Here is an 11,923-nt window from a genome sequence, read left to right as displayed (position 1 = left end):
GTGGGTCGGTGGGTTGAGGGGGGTGAAGGTGGAGGGGGTAGGTCGTGTGATGGGTGGGGGTGAAGGTGGAGGGGGTAGGTGGTGGGTGGGTGGTGAAGGTGGAGGACGTGGGGTAAGAAATTAAATAAACTGCTCTCTGTAGAAAACGGCAAAACCCAAGGAACCTGAACAAGATATAAAAACAGCCATATTAAGGCACAGGGACTACAATTATGCTGATGGGATGAAAATGCCATAATACAGCTTAAGAAACAATATTAATACTAACCAGAGAGAAAAGTGCAGCAGAAAATGCAGGTTGTGCTCTGATCAGTCAGTCTGAAAAAAATAATGACAACATAATGAAATATGCCTTTATGATAATGATTATGATACTTTATGATATTTTATCTATATGTAGAATACAGATAATTTTAGGAATTTATCTCAAGAAAGTCTTTTTTTGAAATACTCTTATATTTTCTAGAAGCTGAGTTATGTCAAATATGCTGCCTAAAACCTGTGATGGACCGACCATACAGCAGGTTTACTATATAGGACAAGTGGTTTGGAGAATGGATGGGTAAATGTAGTCTTAATTATTTGTGGCATAAACAAAACAGTTTTTTTTCTAATAGCTTTTATATTCATGATCATTTTTAAACTATAACGATTTTCTTATCAACAAGCTAAATCTGAAGCATTTTGTATTTGTGGCCATATCCCTAATTAACCCTTTACCTTTGAAATGCAGTAAAGGAATGCTTGTGAATCAGTATTCTGAAACAGAGAAAAAGAGTGTCATAAAACTCAACACCAACAACTTCACTTACAAACCATGTAACTTGAACTTTTATTGCAAATAATAACACTGGAAAAAAAGCTGAAAATGTTCACCTCACTCACACCTTCACCTAAATGATTTCTACAAAAATGTTTGTCATTTTCTACAAAAATCTACACATTGTTATATATATAACCTGAAAATACTGTAGTTTATTAAGGTTAAATCTTACTAACCAATATTAATAATAAAAAATGGGGTAAGCACTTCTGAGTTCAGAGTAAATTAGTTGTTTGTAACACTTTAGAGTATGGTTTGATTTGTTAACATTAGTTCATGTATTAGGCTAACTAACCATGAACAATACATTTGTTCCTGTATTTATTAATCTTTGTTAATCTTAGTTAATAAAAATAAAGTTTTTCATTGTTTGTTCGTGTTACTTCACAGTGCATTTACTAATGTTACCAAATACAACTTTTGATTTCAATAATGTAGGCTACTAGTAAATGGTGAAATTAACATTAACAAAGATTAATAGTTTATTAATAGTTAATGTTAACTAATGTAGTTAACAAGAGTTTGATAAATGGAACCTTATTGTAAAGTGTTACCAGTCTGTTATACACCGATTCAGACGTCTTGTGAGTTCAGTGTTGGACAGATCAGTTGTTTTAACAATTCATTAAAGTGAATCGGTTCAAAAGAGTCTTTAGTTTTGCGAGTCGGACGTGTACGCGTTGAGTGATTATCCCAGCAGTTAGAACATCGCACAAGATTCCCAGTCAGCAAATTACCTTTGGCACAGATGTGGGCCAGATAAACAGCTGAGCTGTGGCCCAGATTAGTTTGTGTTTGCCGGCCCAGATATGGCCCACATCTCCTTTGCCAGAACTGAACCAAAGGACTGCCATAACTCCACCAAGCATGAGCCAAATACTACAAATTCATGTGGCCCATATGTGGGCCTGGTATGCAACTTTAGTATGGTTGAGTTCTGTTAAAATCTAACGGCCCTTATGTGGCCCACATGCAGCTGACAGTATTTAAAGTCTTATTAACTCACAGGTAAATTAAACACTCAACAACAAATGTACTCAAAACTATTTATTTTGACAAGCATTTAAATAATTACAGCTAAAGTGTTGTACTTAATTACAGTAGTATTCAGTTGAAAACATTTCATAAAAATAAATATAATTACAGCAAGAGTTGAATAATAACAGTAGTATTCAGTTGAAAACATTTATCAAAATAAATATAATTACAGCAACAGAGCTGAATTTAATAATTTACAGTAGTATTCAGTTGAAAACATTTAAGAACACATAATTACAGCTACTCAGTTGTACTTATTTTAAGTAGAATTCAGTTGAAAACATTCAAGAATACAAATTAATAATATAAATAGCATTCAAAGCTAATTTTTTACACCAAAGTTCAAAACACTCGATCAAACCTTGTATTAATGTTATGTTTAATTAGTCCAATGAGAGTAATACAAATAAATCACAGTTGGTAAAGAGAACTTTAAAGAGAAATTGAGAAAGTTAAAGCAAACTTGAAAGGCAAAGAGTTGAGAAGTGTGTTGATGTGCAGAGAAGTCTCCAATGAGGGTCGGCAATGTGTTGACCTTTTCCAGTAAGGGGATTCTGCCTGACTGCACCTGCAATAAAGAAGAATTTAAATAATGTTAGCAGCAATACAACCTGGAAGCTAGAGCTGCAGGATAATAAAAAAAAATCATTAATGTAAATATCCTTTAATATTTTAATTGCAATTATTAACAAATTAAACACCTCTGAATTACCAGTTTTTTTTCCAGTAAATTTTCAAAAGGAATTGCAAATTGTATTTTTCAATATGTGGGCCAGAATTATACTGTAATTCCTTATGACAAATTATTTCGATTTTTAGAATACTTTTGCACCAACAACCGGTTAAAATTTACAGCACTGCATGTATTCTGCTTCTTTTTTTAAAAAAAAAGACATGCACACTCTAATGTAAAAACACACCAACACAGATAGCATTAATGTCATGTTTGAGTCCAAAGACAGAGTCTACAAAAATAAGTGTTTTTACAAACACAAAATAAACTCAAGATAATCTGCAATGATGCGAGACAATTTGGAAGCAGAAACACACAAACAATAATGGGCCAAGTACTGAATGCAAGGAGGAACATAAAGGGTTAGTTCGCCCAAAAATGAAAATTCTATCTGTAATTACCCTCAAGTTTTTCCAACTTCTGGGTTGTACGTCAGAGCGTAGACTCACTATTGGCCGACGCTGGTCATGTGTGGGATGCTGGCCAGTCGTGAGCCTACGTTCTGACGTACAACACAGAAGCGCTGTGCTGTTACACTACGTTGAATAAAGTCTTTATTTTAGCTTGTTTTGTGCACAAAAAGTATTTGACACTTGATAAACTTAAGGTTCAGCCACTGTATTCTTGGACTATTTTAACAATGTCTTTACTAACTTTCTGGGCTGGCAAGTTTCAATAACAGAGAAGCCTATGGAGGAGTGAGACAGCTCTCAGATCTCATCATAAATATCTTAATTTGTATTCCGAAGATGAACGAAGGTCTTACGGGGGTTGGAACAACATGGGTGAGTAATTACTGACAGAATTTTCATTTTTGGGTAAACTAACCTTTTAAATACACAGTGATAATGAACTAAATACAGATAGTTGTAGGCATGCGCTGGTATGAGACTGACAGAATGATAATCTTATATTGTGATTACAGCTTTAAAATGTATGATTGAAACAATATGATTCGCAATATATAAAAAACAAAACATAAAACTTCTAAATAAAAAAATGCAGTCACTTAAGTGAGCCACGGATGTGATCAGGTAATGACAAAAAAAGTAGTTTGGTTCGATACTGAGATAACAGAAATAAAAATACAATGTTCTGTAAAGCGGTTTTGAAAAGTTGTGTATTGTGCAAAGTGCAATACAAATAAAAGTGACTTCTAAAAAAGGTCTCACCAATGACAACTTCCTTTACGACCAGGCGTTGGACACCAATCTTCCCATTGACTTCTCTCCAATTCATCAACGTGCCACAGCAGTTGTAAAAGTACCTTTCAGCACTCTCCACACGGTGTCTTTCAGGTCAGAGCCACCAACCAGACCCAGATAGGTAATCTGATAGGAAAAAAAAAACATTGTGTAAGTGGTTGAAATATGCAATTAAATAGACCACCCTAAAATGGAAGTGCTTTTATATTCAAAAATGAACTATAAACTATTATTTACTCCATCTGAAACCATATTTTCTAGGTTTTTAATATGGAAATTATTGTCATTGCCCCACCCATACCACACATTAGGGCTGGGTGGTATGACAGTATACCATAGCATGGTATATAAACTATATCGTGAGAAATTAGAGTAATTATAAAAATGTCCTTCCTCTTCCAAGTTTTTTAATGGCAGTGAATGGCTGCTCAATTAATTGATAGTTAACAGAAATACAGCAATTCATTGTTTGTTCATGTTAGTTCACAGTGCATACTAAAGTTAACAAGTAGCCTACAATTTTTTATATTGAATGTGTTAGTAAATGTTGAAATTAACATTAACACATATTAATATATGCAGTAGAAGTGCAGTTCATTATTAGTTCATGTTAATGTTCAGGTATTGTATCGAAAGTCATAATTTTGGTATTGTGACTTGACACTAATAGCCTAACGTTAACATTACAAATTTAATTTTAAAGAGGGAAAGGTCATGAGAAAAAGTCTTGGTTGAATATCATTTCAGAGTTAAATAAAAATACATACAATAATGCACACGTATTAATGTGTTTATTCTTGGCATTTTTATATTATTATGATTAGTTGAATGATTGTGAACACAAATTAGGATTTAGGTTTTCTGACAAACAGTAAAGGCCCGTTCACACCAAGCACGATAACTATAAAGATAACGACAAAGATAACTATATATGCGTCCACACCAACGAACGATAACGGTCTTTTTATTCTAAGCACGCGCGCGCGCGCCCCATTTTAAATGCGCGAGACCTTTAAATTAGAATGGATTCTGATTGACTGTCAGTGTTTTATCGTTTGACAGCTGAAAAAAAATCGTTCTGAAAGTGATCCCAACGATATCGTTCCTCATATCTTTATCGTTATAGTTGTGGTGTGAACTCTGTTATTCTTTAATATGGAGAACGATTTTTAGAATTATATCTTTATCGTTATCTTTATAGTTATCGTCCTTGGTGTGAACGGGCCTTAACACCGACATTGGACCGCGTCGCCTTAATTCACAAACAGGCTACTACACAATGACAAACTATACTATTTTATTGTGTACGACAGTGAGCTGTTGATTTATAAACAAAAACATCTTAATTTAAAACGGCAAACCAGCGAACTGCTATAGCCTAAGTTAAAGGTTAAGTTACATTAAACTTTATTGTAAGTTAGTATAGCAGTAAACTGAGGAAAATATTAGCTAGTTCAACCCCTTCCTCGATGGAACGAATAACTAAACATAATAACATGCAATATTGACACATAATGCTGCATATTTCATTTATATGACTTTAAAATGCCAAAACATCACTTACCTGAATGTACACAGTCGAGGAAAGCAGAGTAAAAGGCGTCAGCTGGCCAGCGTCGCAGTCAAACTCGCGCCAGTCTCACTCCACCAATAGGAGGGGAGATGCAGAGCAACCTGAGGTGTGGAACGGCGGATGTTTGCCGCACTTGATTTCAGGATTCCTGTGTTTTTCCACGTATAAGCCAAATGTTTACCACAAGTCGGTGTTTCTCACTGTGTGCCATAGCTCAACCACATATGGTCCTCATGTGTTCGTTGTTATCTGGGCCATATACCTCAAAATCAGTTGTGAACCAAGAGAGCATTTCCCGCAGATTTTAAAGTTATGGCAAAACAAATATGGCTACGATTTGGCCCATATCTGTTCAGCCATGCCACATCTAGGCCATATGTGCCAGATAATACCCACATGTGGCCCACATGTAATTGCTATCTGGGTTGTGTCAACACAGAACACATTTCATCACTGAATAGTTTACCATCGTGTCATTTGATTTTGATAAATAGCGCGAGGGAGAGAGAGCAAGACATCGCTCTGAAGACGTGAGAATGCGCGCGCGCCGCCGGGGTGCGTGGCTATAAGTTAGTGCTCAACACTGCATTTGATAGACATGAACACTGATGTAATGCACTAGTCGACATTATTTGATCATAATTATTTATTAACATAAAATATATTCTAACTATAACTGAACTAAAACATAGTGAATTTATTTTTAATTGATAAAAGTTACACTCAAGGTGTTTGGTCGGTTTTGAGGCCGACCCACAATCTATAAGGAATATCTGAAGGTTAACTTAAACACAAGAAAAACAATTTTGTCTCTCCATCACTCCTCAAAATACTGTGAATCTCGTCAACGTAGTAATCGATGCGTTATGCGTCACATCATGCTTTAATATTGACCAAAATTGCTGCAAATATAGTAAAGCTGCCGTCTCTATCCTACTGACCCTTTCAAACAGATTGTAAGCGGGGATTTGTGTAACATGAAGCACGTGACAGCAAGGCGCGAAAGTTATCAACTCACTCTTGAGAAATACCAGTAAAACACTCATGGAACTCCCGTTATATGAAAAGCTAAATACAGAGCAAAATTAATATCTTACATACATTATATTTGCACTTTGTGGTTTATGATTAGCTGCTACAGAATTCTGTCAGTGAGCGCGCACTGAAATCGGTTCTCTCACCGCCTTTGAAACTTCAACGCTGTCTTTGACATGAAGCGACGTGCATCAATCGACAATTTTCATTATAATATTTCTGCGTCCATATGCATGAATGTAAAATACAACAAACGGCGAGTACCATATGTATACTTGTACATTACCACATAATCTACCATTAAGGATGCTTTAGCTTAAAATAAGCGCCAAAATAACACACTACCCAGCCGGCACATGACCGACCTTCAACGTTGAAAAATGGTTGAAATAATGTCAGTTGTTGTTTTAACGTTGAAACAACGTTGAAATAACGTTTAATGCTAAATGGTTGAAAAAGGTTAACAAAACGCTTCTAAATCAACGTTGAAATATGGTTGAATAATGTCAGTTGTTATTTCAACGTTGAAACAACGTTGAAATAACGTTTAATGCTAAATGGTTGAAAAAGGTTAACAAAAACACTTATAAATCAACGTTTACATTTTTACAAGATCTGTATGTTGAAACAACGTAATGTTTTCGACAACATACTACAAAAATATCTGCCTTTTAACATATTATTATGATAATTAATTAGCATTTAATTACTTTTTATCATAACAGCTCTTCAATGTATATGTTAAAATACAATTATTATCATTATTAACAATAGTTTCACCCTCAAGAGAGCAGTGCAGCAGAAACCTTTTGCCTTATGTGATTTTGTGTGAATTTACCATTTTGTCTGCTTGCCTAACAGTTTACATTGAATTATTACATTTGTATTCACACTGTCATGTCATTTGACCAATTAATTAAATATTAATACAGACTGCACTCAATAGCCTACAACACTATGTTAACTCGCGCAAACTATTGTTATTGGTTGTTTCGCCGTTTTACTTTGAGCATGATTGGTTAATCTGTCTGTCTTCCAGGAAACTGTCCAATGAGAATGTGCGCGGCTCTGCCCGCCTATTTTAAGTTTGAAAATACGTCCGTTATTATTACTCTCGGTCGGTGACGGTGAGCTGCTGCTGCTTGCGTCAGACCTGGATTATTTTATTTTATTTTATTTTTCTGCCTGTTGAATTCTTAAATTTTGAGCGAATTTGAGTTGATATGTCAATGAAGAACAAAAGCTGGAATGTGAACGGAGGAAGGGGTCGTACGTGGTCTGTAAAAATACTGGACATATCAGGTAAGAAAACATTTTTCAGTCCTTAACAAGTCTAACGTTTAGGGACACGGTTAAGTTAACGGTCATAGGTTTACTGCAACCTCATAAAATAAATAAGTTATCTCTGTCTGTGTGTGTGTGTGTGTGTGTGTGTGTGTGTGTGTGTTTGTACTGCTTCACCATTAGCGTAGCGATATTAGCATGTATTTCAATGTAAGTTTTAGTACCATCTGACATTGCTGTGTTTTGCTGTTGGTAACGTTAACTTATGTGTTTAATATTGTCAGCTAACATTAGTTTAAAAACGCATGAGAGGTAAAAAAAAAGTGTGGGAATGAGTAAAGTGGTAAAACCGTCATTTATTCAGTTTACATAACCTCTTCAAACACTGATAACGATATTGAAAATATATTTGTTTACTTTTTTTTTTAGATCAAGCAGCATTGGAATAAAATTATTTATCGGGAGAGAACACCCAACAGAAAGACCCATTCACCAACTACAGTAAGTCAATTTTACCCACTGTTCGAAAACCTACACTGGGATTAATAGTATTAAGTATGATTTTCATCTTTAAAGTAAGACATTTAACGTTACTGATAGAAAGTCTGAGTAACTTTTTGTCCTTTTGTCTTCTGCTGAAGTGGCTTACTGAAAGTGGATTCATGTCACCTTCATCAGTCCTTTCTTTAATCACTGGAAACCATCAAGGGAAAGACCCTCAAAAATAGGATAAATGCAGCTGCAGGTAAAATTATTTGATGGTTTGATTTTGGTGTACCATTTGGCTTTTTTGTGTGTGCTTCCCTTGCTATGATACACATTTCTGATGGGATTGCCATGCTTTAAGTGTATGTTTACATTTTTAATTATGTAGGCTAATACTAACAGTCTCAAAGATGACAACTCAATTCATGTTGTGTGAATGTTATAATGGCAAACGTTTTTACAATTTAAATCAATTTTTAAGATTGTTTAAAGGAATGGTAAAAAACAAACAAAAAAAACCCTGCTTTTTATGGACTTTTCATTGAATAATTTCTTATTTCCCCCCTTCAGATTCGCAAAGGATCCAGATGATTACTGGCAATTTGGTGGAGGATTATTCTTTAGCTGCTACATTGCACTATCACTTCTGGTACAGATTCATTGGCCTTTTTTTTTATTTATTTTTTTTTACTTGATTTAATAAATTACTTTTAATTAGTACAATGTATGGTTAGGATTCTGAATTAAAACAGTGTAATGTTCTCCACAAATATTATCAGAAATATATAATTGTTGAAACAATATAAACCTGCATTGAAAGATATAAAGAACAGCAGACCTCAACCCTCTCAGCTCAACACCACAATTTGTTGATTTCTTCATCTGGTTTAAGGATGAAATCATGACCTTATGATTATAGTAACCGTAACTGACACATGGAGTAATAGTAATTTTTTTACAATTCCACCTTGGGGCTCTGAAGAATTTCTTGTGTAAATGTACATCTGAATACATTAAAATAAGTGTTTTAGAATGGATAGTGTTGTATACTTTGTTTTCTACCCGACAAATTGAACTGTAAAGTGAAAATCTTATACATGATTTATTTTGTATTCAGTGTTTTTGCTTTTATTTATAGGATAGTAGCAGACAGCGGGCACGAAGTGAAGAGGAAGTGATGGCATCGGAATGGACCTCGAGCTGGGACTCTGTCGGAGCACTGCACAAGGCTGTCACATTTTATTGAGAATTTAAAAACTTTTTTTTTTACACTTTAAATATTAAATGTTTAATTTAAGGGTTACTGTAATTGAACAAAAACTGTCTTTAAATATTCCATTTAGATGTTTACTTCTACAGGTTTTTAACATTACTTTGAAAACGCTGCAATTTAAAGTTTGAGATGTTTTTCTTTTTTTTCTTTTTTGTATTTTTAGACTTGTTTTTTCAGAATAAAACTTTTTACAATCTTGAGCATGTGTTAACTCATTATTTAATGTGTTTAATTAAGCCATTGCCGCCAGTCATTTAACAGTTAACATTTTTTATTGTACAGTATGGACAGTTAATCACAAATTCAGTCAGCATTGTCATGACTCATGTTCCAACTGCAAACTAGTTTGTAATTGAATGTACAATTTTCCCATTAGATACTGTGTCTAGGGTAGTATTGCAAATTATGCATATGCAAGTTACATAATTACAGTTGCTTTGATTTTCTGTACAAATGTAATGTCTTCAGAGAGTACAGTGAACAGGAAACTCAATCTATAGTTTATTCAATGTTGAAAAATAAGATATAAGGTATTATTTTTCAACGTTGTTTCGTTTTGCAAAATCAATTCAACCTCAACGTTGCTGCAAGACGGTGAAACAACGTCACGGAATCAACGGTGAAACAACGTCACGAAATCAACGGTGAAACAACGTCACGATTTCAACGTTGAATCGTTTTGCAAAATCGAATCATAATCCAACGTTGATTCAACCTTGGTCCCTGACGTTGATTCAACGTTGAATCAACGTTGAAATGCCGGCTGGGTACTCACGCAGTATTTAAGCTATTGTAAGCTACACAAACAACAAAAACCAAAGGACATAATATTCATCAGACACACAAAAAATATCATGTTACGTTTTCACACAAAGATTGAAGTGTAATGTTAGCTAGCTGTAGACATAAGATATCATACATTACCCTCTTTACAGAGAAAAAGGTAGCTTCAGTGCAAACAAAAACGATATTAACTACAACTCATTACAATACGAATAATATTACCTACATTTAATTCAAAGAGCTGCATTTGACAATACAAGGCTTTATAAAACAGCATATTTGAAAACAACCGTCTCCACTTACCTCAAGAGAACAATGGAGCAGTTGACCAGTTGTGCTCCAGTGAAGTCGATCTCGCAACCAATCAGCGGCGAGCTTTGATTGTACAACCAATAGAATCGCACTTTCTAGTGATGAATCAGTCATGAATGATTCATTCATTGTAAACAAATCTATGACTCGCTCACTCGTTCACTCATTCACTGATCCTTATAGTGTATGTATGGCATATCTGCAAGGAATGAACGAAGTGTGAGTGAGTTCTGACGCTGATACACGGTAGGAGAGCTCGAGGTGTCGCAGAAACATCTTTGTCACACGTATTCACGTGATTAAACTACTTTTATCTTACATGTTACTTTATAAAATAATATTAATAACAATCGTAATGACTTTATTTTGTAATTATATATACCTCTGTGCCACCTTTGTAGTTTCATCGATTGAATTGGTTAATTATGCTTAATGTGTGTATAATCATTAAATACTATAAACAACAACAAACAAACAAAAATAAACACACATTAACAATGGTAAATTATGCAATGTATTTATTGTAAGGTTTTTTTAGTTTGTTAGAAACTCACACTCACAGATGACATGGTCGTTGAGCGCCCTCAGGCGACCATTATGATTACATTTAAATAAATAGGGTTGCTAAGGTGTCCTGGGTGGTTGTTAGGTGGTTTCAAGGGTGTTCTGGGTGATTGCTATGATGTTGCTAGGCAGTTGCTAAGGTGTTCTGGGTGGTTGCTAGGCGGTTGCTAGGGTATTCTTGGTGGTTGCTAGGGCGTTGCTAGGTGGTTGCTAGGGTGTTCTGGGTGGTTGCTAGGCTGTTGCTAGGGTGTTCTGGGTGGTTGCTATGGTGTTGCTAGGCAGTTGCTAGGGTATTCTGGGTGGATGCTCGGCATTGCTAGGCAGTTGCTAGGGTGTTCTGGGTGGTTACTAGGCAGTTGTTAGGTGTTCTGGGTGGTTGCTAAGCAGTTGCTAGAGTGTTCTGGGTGGTTGCGAGTGCCTTCAGTACGGCACTCGGCCTGCGGCATCGTGCCTATGGCCGAATAGGCACAAGCATGGAGCGATTTCGCAAGGCCACGAGTGTAATATTGCTTTAAAAAATATTGCTTTTTCAAGGGTGTTCTGGGTGGTTGCTATGGTGTTGCTAGGCAGTTGCTAGGGTGTTCTGGGTGGTTGCGAGTGCCTTCAGTACGGCCGAATAGGCACAAGCATGGAGCGATTTCGCAAGGCCACGAGTGTAATATTGCTTTAATTTTTAAAATAAAAGCAGTTGCTAGGGTGTTCTGGGTGGTTGCGAGTGCCTTCAGTACGGCACTCGGCCTGCGGCCTCGTGCCTATGGCCGAATAGGGTGTTCTGGGTGGTTCAGTACGGCACTCGGCCTGCGGCCTCGTGCCT

General features: G+C 35.6%; 2 long non-coding RNA genes across 3 annotated transcripts; one reads left to right on the top strand and one right to left on the bottom strand.

Moving 5' to 3' along the window:
• Positions 1–46: 46 nt before the first annotated feature.
• LOC311095100 lies at positions 47–995 on the bottom strand. The gene is made up of 3 exons (XR_014608773.1): positions 721–995; positions 269–318; positions 47–164 (listed from the first exon to the last, which is right to left on the bottom strand). It is a non-coding gene; the product is annotated as an uncharacterized lncRNA (long non-coding RNA).
• A 6,577-nt stretch (positions 996–7,572) lies between these two features.
• Positions 7,573–9,650, top strand: LOC311066572. 2 transcript variants are annotated; one of them, XR_014603108.1, is made up of 5 exons: positions 7,573–7,709; positions 8,121–8,192; positions 8,333–8,436; positions 8,748–8,826; positions 9,316–9,650. It is a non-coding gene; the product is annotated as an uncharacterized lncRNA (long non-coding RNA). The 2 variants fall into 2 exon arrangements; XR_014603109.1 differs by lacking the exon at positions 7,573–7,709 and having other exon boundaries at positions 8,041–8,192.
• The last annotated feature ends 2,273 nt before the right edge of the window (positions 9,651–11,923 follow it).

The sequence above is a fragment of the Abramis brama genome (genome assembly GCF_963993115.1).
Source record: "Abramis brama genome assembly, chromosome: 1".
Taxonomy (NCBI): domain Eukaryota; kingdom Metazoa; phylum Chordata; class Actinopteri; order Cypriniformes; family Leuciscidae; genus Abramis; species Abramis brama.
This window is presented reverse-complemented; position numbering and strand designations above follow the sequence as displayed.